Source organism: Moschus berezovskii, chromosome 15 (genome assembly GCF_049115385.1).
Source record: "Moschus berezovskii isolate FMDL1 chromosome 15, NW_MosBer_1.0, whole genome shotgun sequence".
NCBI classification, from domain to species: domain Eukaryota; kingdom Metazoa; phylum Chordata; class Mammalia; order Artiodactyla; family Moschidae; genus Moschus; species Moschus berezovskii.
In genome coordinates, this window is record NC_142474.1 from 27,144,868 (window position 1) to 27,165,977 (window position 21,110).

Here is a 21,110-nt window from a genome sequence, read left to right on the forward strand (position 1 = left end):
CAGTTTGTAAACAATTAAATGACAAAAAGCAGGTCAATTTGAAGAAATATGTTATAAATATAAATGAAGATGACGCTTAGCTTGGGGATGAGGATCCGGCATGCAGTGGTCTGGCTCCTTTTCATCACCACCGCCCTCCCCCCAACTGAAAGGGAGGGCATGGTGTAGGGTCCCCCAGAAATCCGGTTGTAGAATCCTGACTGTAGAACTGGCCCAAGGGAGACCCCCAGGCCAGCAGCTCTTCCACAATCCAACAATGCCTCCTTCCTCAGCAGGAGGAAGGCAGGAGGTGGAGGTGGGGCTGCGGGAGACCCTCTGGTGGGAATAAAGTTGCCATCTCAATTATTCAGCTGACCCTTGACCCCCATTATCATGGATAATCAAAAACCATCTAAATGCTACATGTTTTAAATAAAAACATGGTTGAAATGGCCCTGAGGACACACAGGCAGGTAATTACATGGGCCGCTCGTGTGACTACTCTTCAGGGGGGTGCACTTTTCCATCTGCACAGAAATGAGAACAACAGCCGTGGGGATGCATCACAGCCCTGCGGAGGGCTCCCCTCAAAAGGAGCTCTGCAGGTGAAGCTCATTTCTCACTACACGGGGATTGTGGTTACAAACCTCTTTTGACAAGGAGAATGTTCAGGGGAACTGAATCCAGAGAGGAAAGAGGCTTAAATGAAAACCCAATTGCTTGTTCCCAAGAGCGCGTGTGTATGCCCCTGCCTCCTGCTTGAATCCCGCTGTGAACACTCTGCAGTTGATAAGCTTGGAGACTTGGAGGTTTTTCCATCCCAGCAGGTCCCACCTGGCTGGTAGATCTCTACAGGACCCCATGCAAGGTCTGGGTTTGGCTCAATGCTGGAGAAATTTGATGGGATAGATAGTGTCCTCGGGCTGACCCTGTGCAGGCCATCAGGTGACAAAGAGGGAAGCCCTAACAATCACTTAAGACACCCCGGAAAGACAACCCGAGAGTGACAAGAGATGTGAGGGTCTATCTCTGGAGAGTCGAAGGAGAAGGGTGGCTGTCTGTCCTGACTGGTCTTGCATGGTCTCCATCCTTCACAAGTTGTCCTGTTGCACGCACAGAAGTGAAAACAAGCAAACAACAGACAGACACATCCACTCATTTCCTTTCGTTGAACACATGCTCTGGGGACTGTGATCTGCTCTGGGCCCAGTTCAAGGCTTTGCAGAGGCCCCTGGAGTAGGGGAGAGAAGGGCTGGCAGCAGGATGTGGAGAGAGGACCACACCAGGAGGCGTCTTGTAGTCACTTCAGATTTGACTCATCCGAAGCCTCGAGAAGATCTTCTTAGTGCCCTGCTTGCTGTTGAGGCTGAGCCGGGTCCCTGGGCCCCAGATTTCCTGCACAGACTCATCCTCCTGCCGAGTCTTGGGGGAGGGCTGCTCTCAGAACTGCAAGAAGGGGGCCAAGTGCAGCCACCCTGGGGATTTGTGCCATGTGGCTGATTCTCTGGGGGCTGGGGAAGATTCTGGGTGCTGAACCCCAAAGGTAGGGGGTGATTAGGCTCCTCCTGGCCCCACTTCTGGACAGGAATGTCACTGAACCCCAGAGGCAGGGGGTCATTAGACTCCCCTGTCCCCACTTCTGGAAGGGAAGGTGTGTCAAGGGGCACAGGGGCCACGCAGCATTGCTCCTTGTGTAAATTCCTCTTCCCACCCGGTCTTCCTGGACCTGCAGGACATCTGCCGTCCCATCCTGGTTGTGATGTCTTTTCTTTTGGCTGCACCTGAGAGCTGTGCTTTAGAGAACTGTCATTACAGACGGCAATTTTGCCAAACGAGCCTTACTCTTGGCAAGGGAGTGATATACCTTTTTCGTTTGTTTCCTTAAGGGAGGAAAAAAAAAAAAAGGCCCAAGAAAGCAAGTTCACAATAATTCGGAAATGATTTTTCTTTTTCTTTGGTGACCGTTGACTGGGTTGGTTATCTGCTGCCCAATCTGGACAGTTGAATTATGTGACAGTACTTGGAAAAATTGGAAGGGGAGTGATTGTTTATTATCTTGAGATATAATTCACATACCATAATGTTTCCCTTCTAAAGTCTATGATTTAGTGGTTTTTAGTGTATTCACAAAGTTGTGCACTTATCTCTATGATCGAATTCCAGAACATTCCACCCCTCTAACCCAAATAACCTCTGCACGTAGCAGCCGTCACTCCCCTCCCTAACCCCAGCCCTAAGGAGCTATAATTCTACTGTCTGTCTCTGCAGATTTGCCTTTTCTGGACATTTCATATACATGGAACTAGACAACATGTCGTCTTTGGTGTCTGGCTTCTACCACTCAGCATAGTTCTGGGTCCACTCAGCATAGTTCTAGGGTCCACTCAGTGTAGCACTGGGGTTCACTCAGTATAGTTGGGGATCTACTCAGCATAGTTGGGGGTCCATTCAGTGTAGCTGGGGATCCACCGACATTGTTGCAGGGTCAGGATTTCATTCTTTCTGTTGCCTCATGTCTCTATGGAATAGATATGTGAGATTTTCAATCTAATCATCCATTGATATGTTTATTTTCAATTAACTCCAAAGTCATGTTTTTTCAAGTTACTTTTGTACAGGATAACTTTCCCATTAAGCTATCTTCATGAACTGTATTCACACTATAACTCAGGAGGAAAAAGAAAAAGCAAATCAAAGTCCTTTCTGGATGTAGAGACGGATTCTTTCCTGAGGGCTTCCTTGGTGTGGGGGACTGTCTACGGGCTTCTCAGCCCTTTCTGCATCCTCTCCCATGGCTCTCTACTTCTCGGGAGTTTTGCCTTACTCTAGGGGCAGGCCCAGCTTCTCCAGCTCTTCCAGTCTTCTCCTCTCCCTTCCCTGGTCCACAGCTGTCCCATGGCCTTCTCTCTCCCTTTTGGGGACAGCCGGGCACTCACAAACCTTTGACCTTCATGCATTTCCAAGCCTCCCCAGCTTTCCTGTTGATGCTATACCCGCCCAGAAAATTCTTTTGCATCCTGCAACACCCAGCTCATTATTTTCTCTAGGAAGTTCCCCAAACTGTCTTTCCCTGGGTTTCCATGATGCTTTATTTCTGTGTCATGGTCAGGGGGTGGTTCTATGGTATTTAAAAATGGGAAAACTGTAGGTACCAATAAATTGGATTGGATGCTGGTGGCAGTGCTGGGATCTGGGGATGTTGGAGGGTCCCAGGGAGGGGAAGGGACATTGGAGCTGGGCTCATGCTACACCACTGAGACATTACCTCCGGCTTTCCCAGTCTTACCTGCATACTACCTGTGACCACTTGCACACCTGGTGGCTCACATAGCTGGGAGGTGCCTGAGCGTTTATGCTGGAGGTATAGGGAGTGGAATCCACATGAATCTGCAGGATGTGGTTCTTCCAAAGACCAGTTCACTTACCCAGGTAAAATTCCTCTCCAAGCCCAATCTAGTTCAGTGTGAGGCTTAGATACATGACCAGCTGGAGGTTGAGATGCAGACTCTTAATCACTGGACCACCAGGGAAGCCCTGAGACTCTTTTTTTTGGACAATACCAATAGCTGCAATTAAAAAAAATTGAAGTTGATTTACAATGTTGTGTTTCAGGTACATAGCAAAGTGATTTAACTTTATATATACACACATGTAAATATGTATTCTTTTTAAAGTCCTTTTCCATTTTTGATTATTAAAGATACTGAATATACTCGATGGACATGAGTTTGAGTGAACTCCGGGAGTTGGTGATGGACAGGGAGGCCTGGTGTGCTGTGATTCATGGGGTCACAAAGAGTTGGACACGACTGAGCGACTGAACTGAACTGAATATAGTTCCCTGTACTATAGGTCCCTGTTATTTATTTTATATATAGTGGTGCTTGTGTGCTCAGTCTCTCAGTCATGTCTGACTCTTTTAGACCCCATGGACTGTAGCCCGCCAGGTTCCTCTGTCCATGGGATTTTCCAGGCAAGACTACTGGAGTGGATTGCCATTTCCTCCTCCAGGGGATCTTCCCTACACAGGGATCAAACCTGTCTCTTGTGGCTCCTGCATTGGCAGGAGGATTCTTTACTACTGAGCCACTTGGGAAGCCCATATATAGATGTGTGTATCTGTTAATTCCAAACTTCAATTTTATTCCTCCCCACCCTTTCCCCTTTAGTAACCATAAGTTTGTTTTCTATGTGACTTAGAGATTCATTTTGCCTCTCAACTTCCACCACTGAGAATAATTATTATTTATGTACTGAACTTGTACACACTGTATTTTTACGTATTTATGAAATGAAAGTTGCTCAGTCGTGTCCGACTCTTTGCGACCCCATGGACTATACAGTCCATGGAACTCTCCAGGCCACAATACTGGAGTGGGTAGCCTTTCCCTTCTCCAGGGGATCTTCCTAACCCAGGGATCGAACCCAGGTCTCCCACATGGCAGGCGGATTCTTTACCAGCTGAGCCACCAGGGAAGCCCACGTATTTATGGATTGTATTTATTATACTTTTCATCACTCCTGTGCTTTCTCCTTCCAAAGTTAGAGAGAGCAGGGCAGGAACTAGAGTGGGGAGTCGGAGAAAACTCCACCATGGATGCAAAATTTAGGGGTGCCCCAAACTGAAGTCATCAAGATGATGTTTTCATGCAATGTATTGAAAATAAAAATTAACGGTACAGCAGAAACCAACACAATATTGTAAAGCAATTATCCTCCAATTTAAAAAGTAAATTAAAAAATATTAATGCAAGTGATTCCAAATTGAGCAAAGTACCAATACTTTAAATAAAGACAGAATCACAGAGCTCCTTGTCAGGCCTCTCGCCTTCTTCACTTGCAGTGGAAATACTCTACCTGGGCCCTGGGAACCTGCAGTATTATGTGGGGAGGTTCTTGGACGCTTCTTCCAACCCCACCTCCAGGAAAACAACCACGCTGGTTCTACTTCTTACCAGCCTGCACAGAACAAACACGTCTGATATGCTGGGTGCCACACCTCCATTTCCCAGCAGCAGGCTCGCTAGATGCGCTCTTAGATCAATAGTCACAATTACTGAAGGCCTCAGCAGAGGCTGTATTTTTTTTCTCTCCCTCTCTGCATCTCTCTCTTCCTGTTTTTTAAAGGTTGTTACTGTGACATTAAGTGATGTAAAGAAAAGAATTGACTTCCTATTTCTGAGCCAGACCAAGTTTCATCTCTGCATGCGTCTCCTCCAGGTTGTTCAAAATGGTGCTTTTCTCAGTTAAACTTGGTGTTGACTCAAAGGCCCAGCCACGGGAGGTCGTCCTCTTTTATTTTATTTTCTAATACTCAAAGAGGATGCCTCTGCCCTCTGAGATGCTGCCTGTAGAGTGGGCACCATTTCAGCAAAGAGGGTAGGAGGCAGGCCAGGCCAGCGCCTCTCTGCTCTGAGTTGTCTTTTCTGGGGCCACGGATGTCTCCCCAGTTTCAGGCCAGGAGCACCATTGGCTGCAGGTGCATCTCTCTTCATCAAGGTATGTAACATACTTCATGAGGTAAGCCTATAGATGATGCTAGTTTTTAAAAAAACAAACTCTTTTTTTTTTCTCACCCTGTACTCTTAATGATGTATTTATCTTCAAGCATACAGTTAAAAAGAAAATGCTACATAAAACTGGGCTTGACCCAGTTCAGTAATTGTCCTGTGTGCTTACCATCACTGTTCTTTTTGTCAAAATATTTACTGCAAATTATAATGGCTGTCAGAAACCGAGTCCGCAATCCATGTTCTACTGAACATAGGAAAACCTTATAGGAAATGTGTTGCTGTTGCTTTGTAAGCTGTTTTTTTTTTTTTTTAAGTGATGGATCTAATTAAACTGAAAGTGTTAATTGGTTAGGAACATTAGTTCTATTGGCCCAAGAGTTAGAAAAACAAAGCATACAGTATAATTTAAATATCAAGGTATTTGACAGCAATACTATTTATAGCAGCTCTACTGAGCAACCACCCAAGGGGAGCATTTTTCAATGAGATTTACAAGGGACCCTGGACGTGGGACCATGTATTTATATATATATTTGTGTTCCCAGCGTCCAAAATAGCTAAGAGCTGGAGGGTCTGTCAGATAAGCCCTGGAGCCCATGTCCTGAGAGGTGGCCTGCCTCTCTGCTCCGGTCACAAATCTTACTGTAAGAATGAGAGCCAAGATGTTATCTGCCGGAATGCAAGGGGAGACAGGATGCAACTTAGAAGAACGATAACGTCGGGCGACTGGGAAAAGCAGAATCAACGTCAGGGCCTATTTAAAATAATGTGCCTTTTAACTAATTCTAGCACCCTAGCTAAGGGCAAGATTTTAGGATCACAAGGCTGATACCCCTCAAAGCAAGCATTTGGGTTCTGCACAAGGCTTGGGGACTGTGGGAAGATTCTGAGAAGCCAAGAGATGAAGGTTTGCTTCCTCGGTTTTACTTTGACCAGGAAGACAGGGGAGGGGGAGCCCCCCAAAACTTAAATAATCACTGCCTAGTTGCCAAGGGGAAATGAGGCCGCCAGGAGGGCCAAGTGGGTACCAGCCAGAGGCCGTTCTCATGGTAGAAACCACATGTATGCAGAGAACCAAGACTGTAGGAGGGGGATGGGGTGGTCTGTGTCAGATTAACACAGAGAAAAACACCCAGTGCAGAGTGCCCACCACCATACACATTTACCTGTTGTCCGAGCCTCTGAGCAAGCAGGCATAAGCCCTGACCTTCAGAGAAGGAAAACATGGCAAGGAGAGTCGAGGTGACTTTTTCAAAGTCATGAGAGGTTGGGAATTCCCTGGCGGACCAGTGGCTGGGACTTGTCACTTTCACGGCAGTGGGCTGGGTTCAATCCCTGGTCGGGGAACTAAGATCCCACAAGCCATGTGGCATGGCCAGTGATGCCTTGTGTGTGCATGAGTGTGTGCTCAGTTGTGTCTGACCCTTTGTGACCCCATGGACTGTATCTGCCAGGCTCCTCTGTCCACGGACTCCTCCAGGCAAGAATACTGGAGTGGGTTGTCATTTCCTCCTCTAGGGGATTTTCCTGACCCAGGGATTGAACCTGAGTCTCTTGCACTAGCAGGTGAATTCTTTACTGCTCAGCCACTGGGGAAGCCAGTGATGCCCTACAGTGCTTTAAAAAATAGTTTACAAAATCATAGAGCTTGAAGGGAGCTGAGTAAAGGGTCAAAGACAGGTATGGTCTCCAAGGTCTGGGAGTTCTGTCCTTCTGGGTGTGGCTGAGCAAGGATGACCGAGTTTCTCTGAATGGTCACAGTCAGGAATCTCTACAGAGTCTGTCAGGGCAGCCTTTCCTCTGCTCTGACTTGCAATGAATTGAGAAGTCTTTGAGGGTCTTCACTGATGTCATGTTATCATTATAATCATTTGCATTCATATAATGGTGGAGCCTTGCCATTTATGGCAGTGATGTAAAAATGTCCTCTGAATATAAGGGTACCTGAAGACAAGTGAATTGACCTAAGGAAAATGATGCAGAGGAAAATGATATGCATCAAGTTGGTGTTTCTCCAAGGGCAGCCTTATGGAGCCCAGGCCTAGGGATATGGTTTTAGGTCTCTAGATGCTGCAGTAAATAACATGGGCTCACATGCTATGAAGGTCACTTCCTGTTTCAGTGCTCTTTCTTTTTATTTCCTATTTATTATTTTTATAAATTAGGCTTTTTGTCTTGAGATAATTGTAGGTTCCCATGCAGTTGTAGGTAGGGCTTCCCGTGCAGTTGTAGGGCTTCCCTGGCAGCTCAGACAGTAAAGAATCTGCCTGCACTGCGAGAGACCTGTGTTTGATCCCTGGGTCAGGAAGATCCCCTGGAGAAGGGCATGGCAACCCACTCCAGTATTCTTGCCTGGAGAATTCCATGGACAGAGGAGCCTGGCAGTCTACAGTCCATGGTGTTGCAGAGTTGGACATAACTGAGCAACTAACACTTTCACTTTCTTTATTTCATGATGTTGTAAAAAATAATCCAGAGAGATCCCATGTACCTTTTAGCCAGTTTCCCTCCATGGTAACATCTTTCAAATCACAGCCTGCATGTTGATTTAGTCAAGATACAGACTGTTTCATCAGCACAGGGATCTCTCGTAGCCACACCCACTTCCTCCCTTCTCTCCTCTCAACTCCTGGTAACTTTTCATCTGTTCTCCAGCTCCATAATCTGTCATTTCAAGACTGTTATATAAGTGGGAAAAAAAAAGAACTTCCATAAGAGGTAGCCATTCTACTCCTGGGTATATATTGAGAGAAACAAAAACATTAATTCTAGAAGATCAATGCACCCCAACTTTCATAGCAGCATTTTTTTTTTATAATTGCCAAGGCATGGAAGCAACCTAAGTGTCCACCAAGAGATGAATAAATAAAGAAAATGTGGTGTATACACACAATGGAATATTAGCCATAAAAGAAGGAAATGATGCCATTTGCAGTAACATGGATGAACCTAGTTCAGTTCGGTCGCTCAGTTGTGTCTGACTCTCCGCGACCCCATGAATCACAGCCTGCCAGGCCTCCCTGTCCATCACCAACTCCCGGAGTTCACTCAAACTCATGTCCACAGAGTCGGTGATGCCATCCAGCCATCTCATTCTCTGTCGTCTGCTTCTCCTCCTGCCCCCAACCTGAGAAAGACAAATTAAGTGAAATCAAAGAAAGACAAATACTGTATAATATCCTTTACATGTGGAATCTAAAAAATACAACAAACCAGTGAGTATAACAACAAAAAAGCAGACTCACAGATCTAGAGAACAAACTAGTCGTTTACCAGTGAGGAAAGGGAAGGGGGATGGTGCAGATACAGGAGATTAAGATGTACTAACTCTCAGGGATAAAATAAGCTGCAAGGGTATACTGTACAACAAGGAGACTATAACCAGCACTTTATAACAATGAAGTGGAATGTAACCTTTAAAAAGTGTGAATCACTCTATTATACATCTGTAATTTATATAAGATTAAACAGCAACTACACATCCATTTTAAAATGGAAAAAATTAAAATAGCAAAAAAAAAAAAAAGACTGTCCTATAAATGAAATTACAGTGTCTGGCCTTGGGGTGTGGCTTTTTTCACACAGCATAATTCTCTGGAGATTCATCACTATTGTTCCATCACTCCTTTTGATTGCTGAGTAATAATGACATGGATGGACCACAGCTAATTTAAATGTTCATCTGTTGAAGGACATCAGGGCTGATTTCAATTATCAGCTATTACACGTAAAGCTGCCATGACCATTTGTGCACAGTCTCCTGTGTGAATCTCAGTTTTCATTTCTTTGGACTAAAAGGCCAGGAATGTAATCCCTGGGTTAAATGGCAGTGGCGGTTTATTATTATTATTTAAAGACACTGCCAAAGTTTTGTCCAGAATGGCCTTATCACTTCATACCCACATCAGCCATTCATGTCATATCTCCACATTCTCGCCTGCACTAGGTGTTATCAGTGTTTTTCATTTCCGCCTCCTGACGGGTGTGCAGTGATATTTCGCTGTGGTTTTCATTTGCATTTCTCTGATGGCTAGTGGTGCTGAACGTCTTTTCATGTGCCTGTTTCCATCCATATATCTTTGGCGATGTGTCTTTCTTCATGTCTTTTGCTCCCTTTTTGATTGGATGGTTGTTGAATTTTTTTTACATTTAATTTTTATTGTATATTGGCATATAGTTTGAATTTTTTTTAAACTTAAAATTTTTTTATGTTAAGTTTTCATACTCCAAGTTAATTCCCTGGTCTAATATACGGCTTACAAATACTGTCTCCTGGTCTATAGCTGATGTTTTTATCCTCTTCAAAGCAGGGGTTCTCATAGAGCAGATATTTTTAATTTTGATGGAATTCAGTTTATACATTTTCCCTCTATGGCTCATGCTCTTGGTGTCAAGTCTGAAAACTCTTTCCTATGCCCCGGATCCTAAAGAGTTTTCTCTTGCTTTTTATTCTAGAGTTTATAGTTTCATAGTTTCCACTTAAGCTTGTTTCACATTTAGAGTTAATGGTAATGTAAGTAAGGTCTGAGGTATAGTTGAGGTTATTTTTTGTCTCTGGATGTCAATTACTCCAGCACTGTTTATTGTAAAGATTACCCTCCCCTCACCAAATTGCTTGAACTTTTGTTAAAAATCTGTTGGGCCTACTTGTGCAAGTCTATTTCTGTGTTGTTGTTTTTTAATTCTGTTTAATTGATCTGTGTCTATTCCCCTATCAGTATGGCACTGTCTTCTTTACCATAGCTCTGTAATAAGTTTTAAATTTTATTGAAAATTTAAACTGATTCCTCCCATTTTATTATCCTTTTTCCAAAACTGAGTTATCCTAGTTCCTTTACTTTTCTCAATCAATTTTCAAATAATCTTGTTTTTGCTCACAGAAAAAGCTTATGGGGATTTTGATAGGAATTGAATTAAGTCTCTCTATCACTGTGGGGAAAACTGACATCTTTACGCCTCTATTATGGCTAGTCTTCCAAACCATGAACACAATCTATCTCTTTATTTCTTCAGATTTTCTTTGAGTTTTTCATCAGTGTTTTGTAGTGTTCAGCATATAGGTCCTGGTTATGCTTTGGTAATTTTACATCTAAGTATTTCAGTTTTTTGAGTGCTTGTAAATGGGATTGCATTTTAAATTTGGGTTTCTGATTGTCCATTGCTAGTATACGGAAGTGGGATTGATTTTTGTGTGTTGATCTTGTAGATCATGACTTTGCTGAACTTGTTAGTTTTAGAAGAAAGTTTTTTTCCTTTTCTCTCTCTCTCTCTTTTTCTGACTTCTTGGGCTTTTCTGCATAGATGATCATGTCATCTGCAAATATAGAAAGTTTCATTTCCTCCTTTCTTGTCGCTGTGTCTTTTATTGTCTTTCTTGCTGTGTTGCACTGGCCAGAATTTCTACATCTCTGTTACATAAAAGTGCTGAGTGATCTCTGTATAGTCCTGTTTCTGATGTTTAGGAGGAAGTATTCAGTTTCCCATCATTAAGGATAACATTTTTAGATGCGCTTCATCAAGTTGAGAAGCTTTCCCTCTATTTCTATTTTCTGAGAAAGTTTATCATGAATAGGTGTTGGTCTTGTCAAAAGCTTTTTCTCCAGCGGTTGATATACATGTGATGTCCCCCCTTCTTTCCTCTGTAAATATGATAGATCACACAGATGCAGGCCCGGGGCCCTGGGTTGTGGGGTGTGTAATTCTTTCTATATTGCAGAATCTAGTTGCTGATATTTTATGAAGGATTTTACATCTGTATTCATGAAGGGATAGTGCTCTGTAGGTTTTGTTTCGTTTTGCTTTTGGACTGTCTTTGATTTTGATGTCAGGGTAATACCTAGCTTCATGAAATTAATGGGGAAATACCCCCTCCTCTTTTGTTTCCTGGAAGAAGTTGTATAGAATTTGTATTAATTTTTCTTTAAATTCTAGGTAGAATTCTTCAGCAATACTATCAGGATCTTAAGACTTCTCCTTGGGGTGTTTTAAAATTACAAATGTGGGGGACTTCTCTGGCGGTCCAGTGGTTAAGACTTTGCCTTCTAATGCAGGGGGTGTGGGTTTGATCCCTGGTTGGGGAGCTAACATCCCACATGCCTTGCATCCAAAAATCAGAGACAAAGAACAGAAGAAATACTGTAATAAATTCAATGAAGACTTTAAAAAGATAATAAAATTACAAATTTGGTCTGCTTAATAAATACAATGCTAATCAAATTATCTGTTTTATATCTGGTGAATTTTTGCTAACTTGTGCTTTTCAAGGAACTGATCCATCTCATTTACGTTATCACATGTATGTGGATGGAGTTATCCACAGTAACTCTTGCGCTGTCCTTTTGATACTTGCAGAGTGTGTCATGATATTTTGTTTCATTCCTGATGTTGGTAATTTGTGTCTTCTGTCCTTTTTCCTTTCTAAATCTCCGTAGAGATTCTAAAGATGAATTTATTTAATTTTTTAAAAATTTATTTTATTGAAGTATAGTTGATTTACAACGTTGTGTTAATTTCTGCTGTATAGCAAAGTGATTCAGTTATACATATACATATATACATTTATTTTCAAGTTATTGTCCATTATGGTTTATTACAGGATATTGAATATAGTACTTTGTGCTATATAGTAGGATCTGGTTTTTATCCATTCTATATGTAATAGTTTTCATAAAGATCACTTTATTGATATTATTAAAGAACAAGCTTTATTTTTCATTGACTTGATTAGTTTTCTGTTGTAGTTTAATCATTTTGTTTCCTTTTTGTTATTATTTCCTTCCTTCTGCTTAATTTTGGGTTTCCTTTACTAGGTTAGAGGTGTAGGAGCTTGGTTATTGATTTGAGATTCTGTCTTTTCTTGAATAAGCATTTAATACTAGAAATGGCCTCTCAGCACAGCCTTAGCTGTGTCCCGTAAATTCTGAGATGTTATATTTCCAGTTTCATTCATTTGCTGTGTTTTGGGCTTCCCTTGACACCTCCTTTTCACTTGTGGGTTATTTAGTAGTTTGCGCTTTAGTTTCCAAGTGTTTGGAGATTTTCCTGTTGTTGTTCAGTTGCAAAGTTGTGTCTGACTCTGCAACCTCATGGACTGCAGCACATTAGACTTCTGGGTCCTTCACTATTTCTCAGAGTTTGCTCAAATTCATGTCCACGGAGTTGGTCATGCTATCTAACTATCTCATCCTCTGGCACCCTCTTCTACTTTTACTTTGAACCTTTCTCAACATCAGGGTCTTTTCCAATGAGTTGGCTCTTCGCATCAGGTGGCCAAAGTATGGGAGCTTCAGCTTCAGCATCAGTTCTTTCAATGAATATTCAGGGTTGATTTCCTTGAGGATTGACTGGTTTGATCTCCTTGTAGTCCAAGGGACTCTCAAGAGTCTTCTCCAGCACCACAATTTGAAGGCATCCATTCTTTGGTGCTCAGTCTTCTTTATGGTCTGACTGTCACATCTGTACATGACTACTGGAAAAACCATAGCTTTGACTATAGAGCAATAGTACAGGGTTCTTTTTCAAGGGCACTTAGGCTTCCCTTCAATCAGAGGCCTCTGGGTCTGTGAACTGACTAAGGTCTGAAAAGTGGACGAAGGGCCGTGATTCTTTCTGGTAACTCAAGTCAGGTTCCTAGTGACCACACAACCACACATAGAGTTTCTTGTTATCCAGATCAAGCCATATCCTAGGGGCTGACCTCCTACTTTACCCCTAGTGGCACCCTGGTCAATCAGCTACCACGGGAGATCTCTAAGACCCTAGGCACTCTGACTCCTGGCCCCTCCCCATGGCCCTGTGCTGGATGCGCCCACTTTCTCATGGACAGTTAAGTGCTCCCGCTTGGCCTCTGCTCTCCTGGGATCCCCACTGAAATCGGGGAGCCCATCTCAAGTCTGACGCCCCCTAGACATACCTGACCTTGAAAGAGAGCAACCACAGAGGTTTTCAGGGATGCGAGTGCAATGCCCTAGAGAGGAGAGGGCCTTTGGGTCTTCTGGAACATTGTGGTTGGGGAGTGGGTGGGTAGGTCTGAACGTGGCACACGGTACATCCAGGCCAGCCTTCCTAGTTACCTGAGCTGCTGAATTCCTGCCTCCACATCAGACCAGAGAAGTTCTGGCATCTCAGTCTCATGAAATCTAGGTCACCACTGGGTCCAGCTTTCTGTTAACCAACCAAGGAAGCTGCAAAACCACATCCAGCCACTCAATGAATACATTAAGTTGAGAACTTCTAATAAGCACCCCATCAATGAATGTGATCCAATCACTGATGTTCTTTCTATCCCTTCTGTTGTAACACTCTTAGGATCCACTCCCACACATGGATTCCCAGGTTTCTGTTGATATGTGTTATCAAGGATCTACAGCTATTTTGGTATATAAGCTATTTCCTCCTGGGTAAAGCTCAGGGGCATCATGGACTCAATGGACATGAGTCTGAGCACACTCTGGGAGATAGTGAAGGACAGGGAATCCCGGTATGCTGCAGTCCATGGGGTCACAGAGAGTCGGACAAGACTTACAACAATAATAACAATAATATACAATAAGAAACAATAAAATAACAATAAACAACAGCCTGTACCTGTTCCCTGAATCATGCTGACATGCATCTCTAGTTACTGACAAAAGGGTGGGGGCCTGGGTGGGCTCTGAGAAAAGAGAGCATCCCCTATCTATTCATGGGGTTTTCAAGCTGAGGAAGACTGGTCTTCTTGGACCTTGGAGGAAAAGCTGCTGCTACTGGTCACAGATGTTCAGAGTGACTTGGAGTCAGTGCTGTCAGTTTCTCCAGGTCCAATCAGATGGCCTTATTCCAAGTTTCAGGATCTCATTCTTACCCGATTACTGACCTAATTTTCACCCTAGACACTTGGTGAGACTGTGAATCCAACTGCCATTTAAATGCACAACTTGCACCATTAAATTTTGTGTTTGATCTTCTGTCCTGTCAGCCCTGAAATAAATTCTTTCAGGGCTGTTGTGGAAGCTGTCTGATTCTCAGATCATGACTTGAGGTGGGAGTTAATAGACCTGGGTTTATAGTTTTCTAAGTGCTCAATGGCAGTCAGAAAAATTCATTTCATACCACATTGCTGATCGTCATCATCACTGATGTGTGGCTGGTATTCCCAAGGCACGTGCCCCCATTGGCACTTTATCATGAGCAAGCATGGGTAATAGCTTGATTAACTGTGATGGCACTGCTTGTCATGGGTTGCAAGCATCCCATTTCTCATAGGCAAGGATCTAACGTCACACTTAAGTTCAAGGGCATGATCCCATCTTTAGGGATCTGTCTCTTGGGTCCCCTTCCAGCACTGATTCTGTAGTATGTGTATCTAATCAGGAGATAGAAATCACATAGTTGGTTACACTGGGGAAGTTTAGGATAGGGATGATTAACTAAAATAAAAGAGTAACTATAAGACATAAGAGGGCTTCCCAGGTGGTGCTGGTGGTGAAGAACCTGCCTTGTCAGTGCAGGAGACATAAGAGACGTGGGTTTGATCCCTGGGTCAGGAAGATCCCCTGGAGGAAGGCATGGCAACCCACTCCAGTATTCTTGCCTGGTGATTCCCATGGACAGAAGAGCCTGGAAGGCTACAGTCCATAGGGTTGCAAAGAGTCAGACACAGCTGAAGTGATTTAGCATGCACGTATGCACAAGACTTAAGAACATTGTTTATAGTCCCTAGGATTGCGAGAGATTGTCCACGAAAGGGCAGATTTTGGATGGAGTTCAGACTTCATTGAAAAAGTTGTGACTTAGTCACCCAACAGACGAGATGTTGGCTAGTTTAGCCTGACTGGAGCTAGTCTGGAATTGCTGAGCACACAATAGGTAACCCTCTGGAGTGTGGATAGGAAGCAGGCAATGACAAGAGATGTGGGTGTGCATTGGGAGTATGGATGCTAGTGGGGACAGAGGCAGTCAGAGCTCATGGGCTGTGTGGAGGGAAGTCGGGCTTGCAGAGGGACTGGCCAGTCTGTATGGACCCCCAGCCACAAACAGTTGTGCTTTGCCTGCATGGGTACCCAGTTTCACTGTCAGGAAGGCTGCAGTCACATCCTCTCCAGCCCGAGGTTCTGTGGTTGCAGAGAGATGGCATCTGTGGCCTGTGGTTCAGGCAGGCTCTGTTGAATATCCTCGTATTGATTATGTGGTTGCTGTTAGTATTGCATTATAGATTCATAACTCATCATAGTCTATTGGTGTCACTGCTTTGCCAGCTGAAGTGAAATGTAGAAACTACCTCCTCTACCTTCTTCCACTTAGTGTTTTTTGTTTCAAACATCATTTGGAAAATTCAAAAGGAAATATTGAATTTAGCTTTATTTTTTCTCTTTCCAGTGTTCTTTCTCCTTCTTGAATTTCCAAGTGTCCTTATTTTCACTTCAGTTCAGTCCAGTCACTCAGTCGTGTCCGACTCTTTGCGACCCCATGAATCACAGCACGCCAGGCCTCCCTATCCATCACCAGCTCCCGCAGTTCACTCAGACTCATCACCATGAGTCGGTGATGCCATCCAGCCATCTCATTCTCTGTCATCCCCTTCTCCTCCTGCCCCTAATCCCTCCCAGCATCAGAGTCTTTTCCAGTGAGTCAACTCGTCGCATGAGGTGGCCAAAGTATTGAAGTTTCAGCTTTAGCATCAGCCCTTCCAATGAACACCCAGGATTGATATCCTTTAGAATGGACTGGTTGGATCTCCTTGTAGTCCAAGGGACTCTCAAGAGTCTTCTCCAGCACCACAGTTCAAAAGCATCAGTTCTTCGGTGATCAGCTTTCTTCACAGTCCAACTCTCACATCCATACATGACCATGTCCTTCTTTTAGTTGTTGTAATATTATTTTTACAAGAATGGATCACACCATTTATTTATGATGACTTCTTATTTTATGCTATTTTATTTGAAAAATTTTTTTTGCCACACCACATGCCTTGTGGGATCTTTGTTCCCTGACTAGGTATTGAACTTGGCAGTGAGAGTGTGGAGTCCTTACCACTGTATCACCAGGGAACTCCCCTTTCCTTTATTATTTCCTTTCTATGTAGAGAACTTCCTTTAGTCATTCGTGCTGATGACAAATTCTCTGTGTTTTATTTGAGAATGCCTTCATTTCCCCTTCCTTCTAGAAGGGTCTTTTTGCTGGATATAGAATTTGTGGTTGACAGTTCTTTTCTTTAGGCCCTTGAAAAATGTTGTGCTACTTCCTTCTGACCTCAAGTTTCAGACAGGAAACCTGCTGGCATTAGGACTTGTTTTTCCCCATAGGAAAGTTGTCATTTCTCTTTTATGGCTTTGAGAAAATTTTTCTTTGTCCTAAGAGTTCAGAAGTTTGACTGTGATGTGTTTTGGTGAGGATTTCTTTGGTTTATCCTGTTTGAGATTCACTAGTGTCCTGATTCCATGGGTTTATATGTCTTTTGTTAAACTGAAGTTTTCAGTCGTATGTCAATGAGTATTGTTTTTATCCCAGTCCTCTTTCCCGTCTCCTTCGAGAACTCAGATGATGTGAATGTTATAGCTTTGTTAATCTCATAGGTCCCTGAGGCTCTGCTCATTTTTAATTTTTCCAGCCTATTTTCTCTTTGTTGTTCAGACTGGGAAACCTCTATTGTTCTATCTTCAAGTTCATGGCTTCTTTTTTTCCCTCCCTTCTGTTCTGCTGTTGAGTGCACCCACTGAATTTTAAAATTCGGGGTTATAGTATTTTTCAGTTCTAAAATGTCCATTTGGTTGTTCTTTTACTTTTGATTTCCTTCCTGAGATTGTTTTTATTTGTTTCAAGCCTATTTGTAAGTATTCATGGAGACATTTTTCATGATGGACCCTCTAAAATCTTTGTCAGATAATCCCAACATCTCTTGCATCTTGGTATTGGCATTTATGAATTATCTTTCTTTACTCAGTTTGACATCTTCCTGATATGAAAAGTGATTTTGATTGAAACTTAGTCACTTGGGTACTACACTATAAGAGTCTGGATGGATTGAACCTTCTGTTTTTATTGGCTTCCTTTGATGCTGCTTAGCAGGGGAAGAAAACAAAGAGAAGTCCAGATTGCCCACTTGGTTTCTGTTGACCCCAAGTGTGAGCTCCTCATTACTGCTTCATGGGGTGGTAATTCTGGATCCCCACTCAGCTATCATGTGTGTCTCCCTGGAAAATAAGATGCCATGTTATGGCTCCTCACCTGGCTTCCACTGACCCCATGGGTATGAGTGGCCTTATTGCTATTGAGTGGTGGTGAACATGCTGGTTCTCTTTTGGGTAATAGTATAGTCCTCCTTCATTTTCCCCTCCAGTTATTATAAGCATTTATTTGTTGGTTGTTTTTGTTTTAACTGAGAGCAGACATGGCATGATGATCTATACCTCATACTTTTTGGCCAGTGAGAATAAATGTCTTTTCACATATGTCTTTAAAAACTTAATTGCTTTGATTTTTAATTTTAAAAATTAATAGACAATTTAAAAAGACTGGTTTAGGTTTATAAATGGGCTTCCCTGGTGGCTCAATGGTAAAGAATCCACCTGAAATGCAGGAGCTGTAAGAGACACAGTTTCAATCCCTGGGTTGGGAAGGAAATGGCAACCCACTCCAGTGGGTTCTTGCCTGGAAAATTCCATGGACAGGGGAGCCTGGTGGGCTACAGTCCATGGGATCACAGAGTCAGACATGAACCACATGCACGCATAATGACATGTACCCAGTGCTACAGTATTTTGCCAGACAGTTTTATTGCCCTCAAAATCTTCTGTGCCCCATGTATTCATCCCTCCCTCCCCCTCATCCCCTGGAAACCACAGATCTTCTTACTGTTTTCATAACTTTGCCTTTTCCAGAATGTTAGATAGTTGAGATCATACAGTCCAACTATATAGCCTTTTCAGATTGGCTTCTTTTGATTAAAAATATTCATTTTTGTGTCTTCATGTTTTTTCATGATTTGATAGCTCCAGTCTTTTGTCATTAAAATTAAGTTTAATTAAAATAATTTCTTTTTAATGTTGAATAATATTCCACTGTCTGGATGCACCATGATTGACTTATGCACCAACCTACTGAAGGGCATCCTGGTTGCTTCTAAGTTTTAGAATATTATGAGTTATTTAGAATATTTAGAAAATTATGAATAGAATCAATTGTTGCTTTAAACATGTTTGCAGGCTTTTGAATGAAAATAAGCTTTTGGCTAATTGGGTAATGATACAGTGAAAAAAGTGAAAGTGTCAGTCACTCGGTTGCATTCAACTCCATTACCCGTGGATTGTAGTCCACCAGACTCCTCTGTCCATGGGATTTCCCAGACAAGAACACTGGAGTGGGTAGCCATTCCCTTCTTCAGGGGATCCTTTCAACCCAGGGATCCAACCTGGGTCTTCTGCATTGCAGGCACATTCTTTACCATCATAGCCACCAGGGGAGCCCAGTGATATGGGTGTGCTCAGTCATGTTCGACTCTTTGCAACCCCACAGACTGTGGCCCACCAGGCTTCTCTGTCTATGGGATTCTCCAGGCAAGAATACTGGAGTGGATTGCCATTCCCTTCTCCAGAGGAACTTCCCAACCCAGGGATCAAATGCTGGTCTCCTGCATCGCAGGCAGGTTCTTTACTGTTTGAGCTACAGGGAAGTCTTTTCTTTTTTACTTTTTAAAAGTTGTAAAATATGCATAACATAAAATTGATTATCTCAACCATTTTAAAGTGCAGTTCTGTGCTGCTGAGTACATTCACATTCTTATGCACATCGTTCTCTGTTAAAGTAATGCTAGCCCAGGTGCCCAGGGATGGGTGGAAGCAAGTGGTTCCCCCACACAGCACAGCGGGTGACAGGCATGCAGGATGGACTGACGTTTGGGAAACTTGCAACTAGAATGACACTCTTGGTACCCACGTTCTTTCTGGAAGTTCCATCTGCTGAAAGTTCCATCTTTATAGTCTTGTCTCTCAGGCCCAGAAGGTGAGTTTTTAAAACCTATTTGCAGCATGCCCACGTTGTCTTTTTGCCCAGGACCCCTTGTGGGTTGCTCTGAAGAAAGGGGCCTTTGGAAATAGTCACTTTCCTCAGGTTCCTCCCACCTTTCTGTTCATCTCCCCATGGGGCCCCACACAAGCTTAGAGGAACATAGCTTCGGTGAGTGGGAAGCCCACACGTGACAGATGGAGGAAGCGAGGGGTCCGAGAAGCTCTCCGCAGGGTGGACCCTCAGGAGGGCGACGGGGCGGGGGCAGCATTTGGCAGTGGGTCTAGCTGAGCAGGTGGTCCTCCTGGAGCCTTCCTGGGGCACCAGATTGATGGCGATAGGATGGCTTCCCACCCCCTTGGTTCAGAGTGAGAATCGTCAGCACAGCCCTTTGCGGTTTTCCTGGGAAAAATGCCATGGCCCCCCTCCCCAACCTCCGGAAGGTGCTGGTGGGCTTGCTACCTCCCTGGCAGCAATCAGCTGCTACTAAAAGGCGTCAGTTTTGCTGTGATCACGCAACAGGCTGCAGAGAGCAAAATAATCATCGTGGCAGGTGTGTCAGAGATGTAGCGCTCTTTTTCTGGAATTTCTATTTTGAAGCCCCACTCCTCCCACCTCAAGGCAGTCAGTTCTGGACTTCTTTTCTCTCTCCCCTGATGATGGGCTTATTTCAGGAGACAGGTGGTGCTCAGCCCCCAGCTCCCCTTACAAGCCAGCCCCCCACTTGCTGAGTCACCCCTTCTCCTGCATTGCCCTGGGTCTGACCCACTTTCCGGGTCACTCCTGGCCCCCTCTTGAGTACTCTGGGAGTCATCCTGGGCTGTAGTCCTCTGGGCTGTAGGGTTCTGGGCATGGAACCCTGGGGGTTTCTTCCGGCCCTCCCACTGGACTCATGTCTGCAGCTATTGCTATTGTGGGTCTCATCACCTCCCTTTGGCTTTCCTCCTTCTTACTTCCTCCCAACCCGAGGATGGTCCTTATCAGAGTCCCCTTAGGGTTTAGGCTTTGGAATTTAGAAGTCTGTCCTCTGTTTCTGCCATAATAACTCCATTGGAAGCCCTGGCCACTCATCCTTCTCTACATTTACCACTTAGGAACATATGGCAGGCAGCCTTGCTGGGCATGAGATTTTCTGGGGCCACAGAGCCCAATGGGTGCATCCCCTTGGCCAGCTGGACATGCCAGCCATTGCGCCTTCAGCCCCCAGTGGGGTAACATGTTTATATGATCTCTTGTTCCCCAACCTGGTTAGGTGAGCTCTAAGTGCCCTCAGTGAGGACTTGCTTGATGATACACTCTTATTTTTTTTTAATATTTTTTATTGTGGTAAAAATTACATAATATAAAACATACTATTTTAGCATATTTCACTGTATAGTTCAGTGGCACTAAGTACATTCACACGGTCATGCAACTCTCACCATCATCCAACTCCTGAATTTGTCACCTTCCCAAACTGAAACTCTGTCCCCATTAAAGACTAACTTCCCCTCCCCTCTTGCCATCTCTCCACCCTCCCCAGCCCGAGGCATCTATCAGTGTACATTCTAACTCTATGAATTTGACTATTCTAAGTACCCCGTATAAGTGGAATCAAACAGTGTGTGTCTGCATCTAATGTATATTGGAATGCATTTG

General features: G+C 43.7%; 1 protein-coding gene across 4 annotated transcripts in view; it reads left to right on the top strand.

Moving 5' to 3' along the window:
• ZNF831 (zinc finger protein 831) overlaps positions 1-21,110 on the top strand; it is a 108,526-nt gene that overhangs the window by 12,394 nt on the left and 75,022 nt on the right. For 2 of the 4 annotated variants that reach the window (XM_088843910.1, XM_088843909.1), the window contains exon 1: positions 5,143-5,478. The exons of 1 other annotated variant lie outside the window; for it this stretch is intronic. The gene's annotated coding sequence lies outside the window, so the exon portion shown is untranslated. Of the gene's footprint in view, positions 1-5,142; positions 5,479-21,110 lie in introns of those variants that run through there. One more of the 4 variants, XM_088843908.1, reaches the window with a different exon arrangement.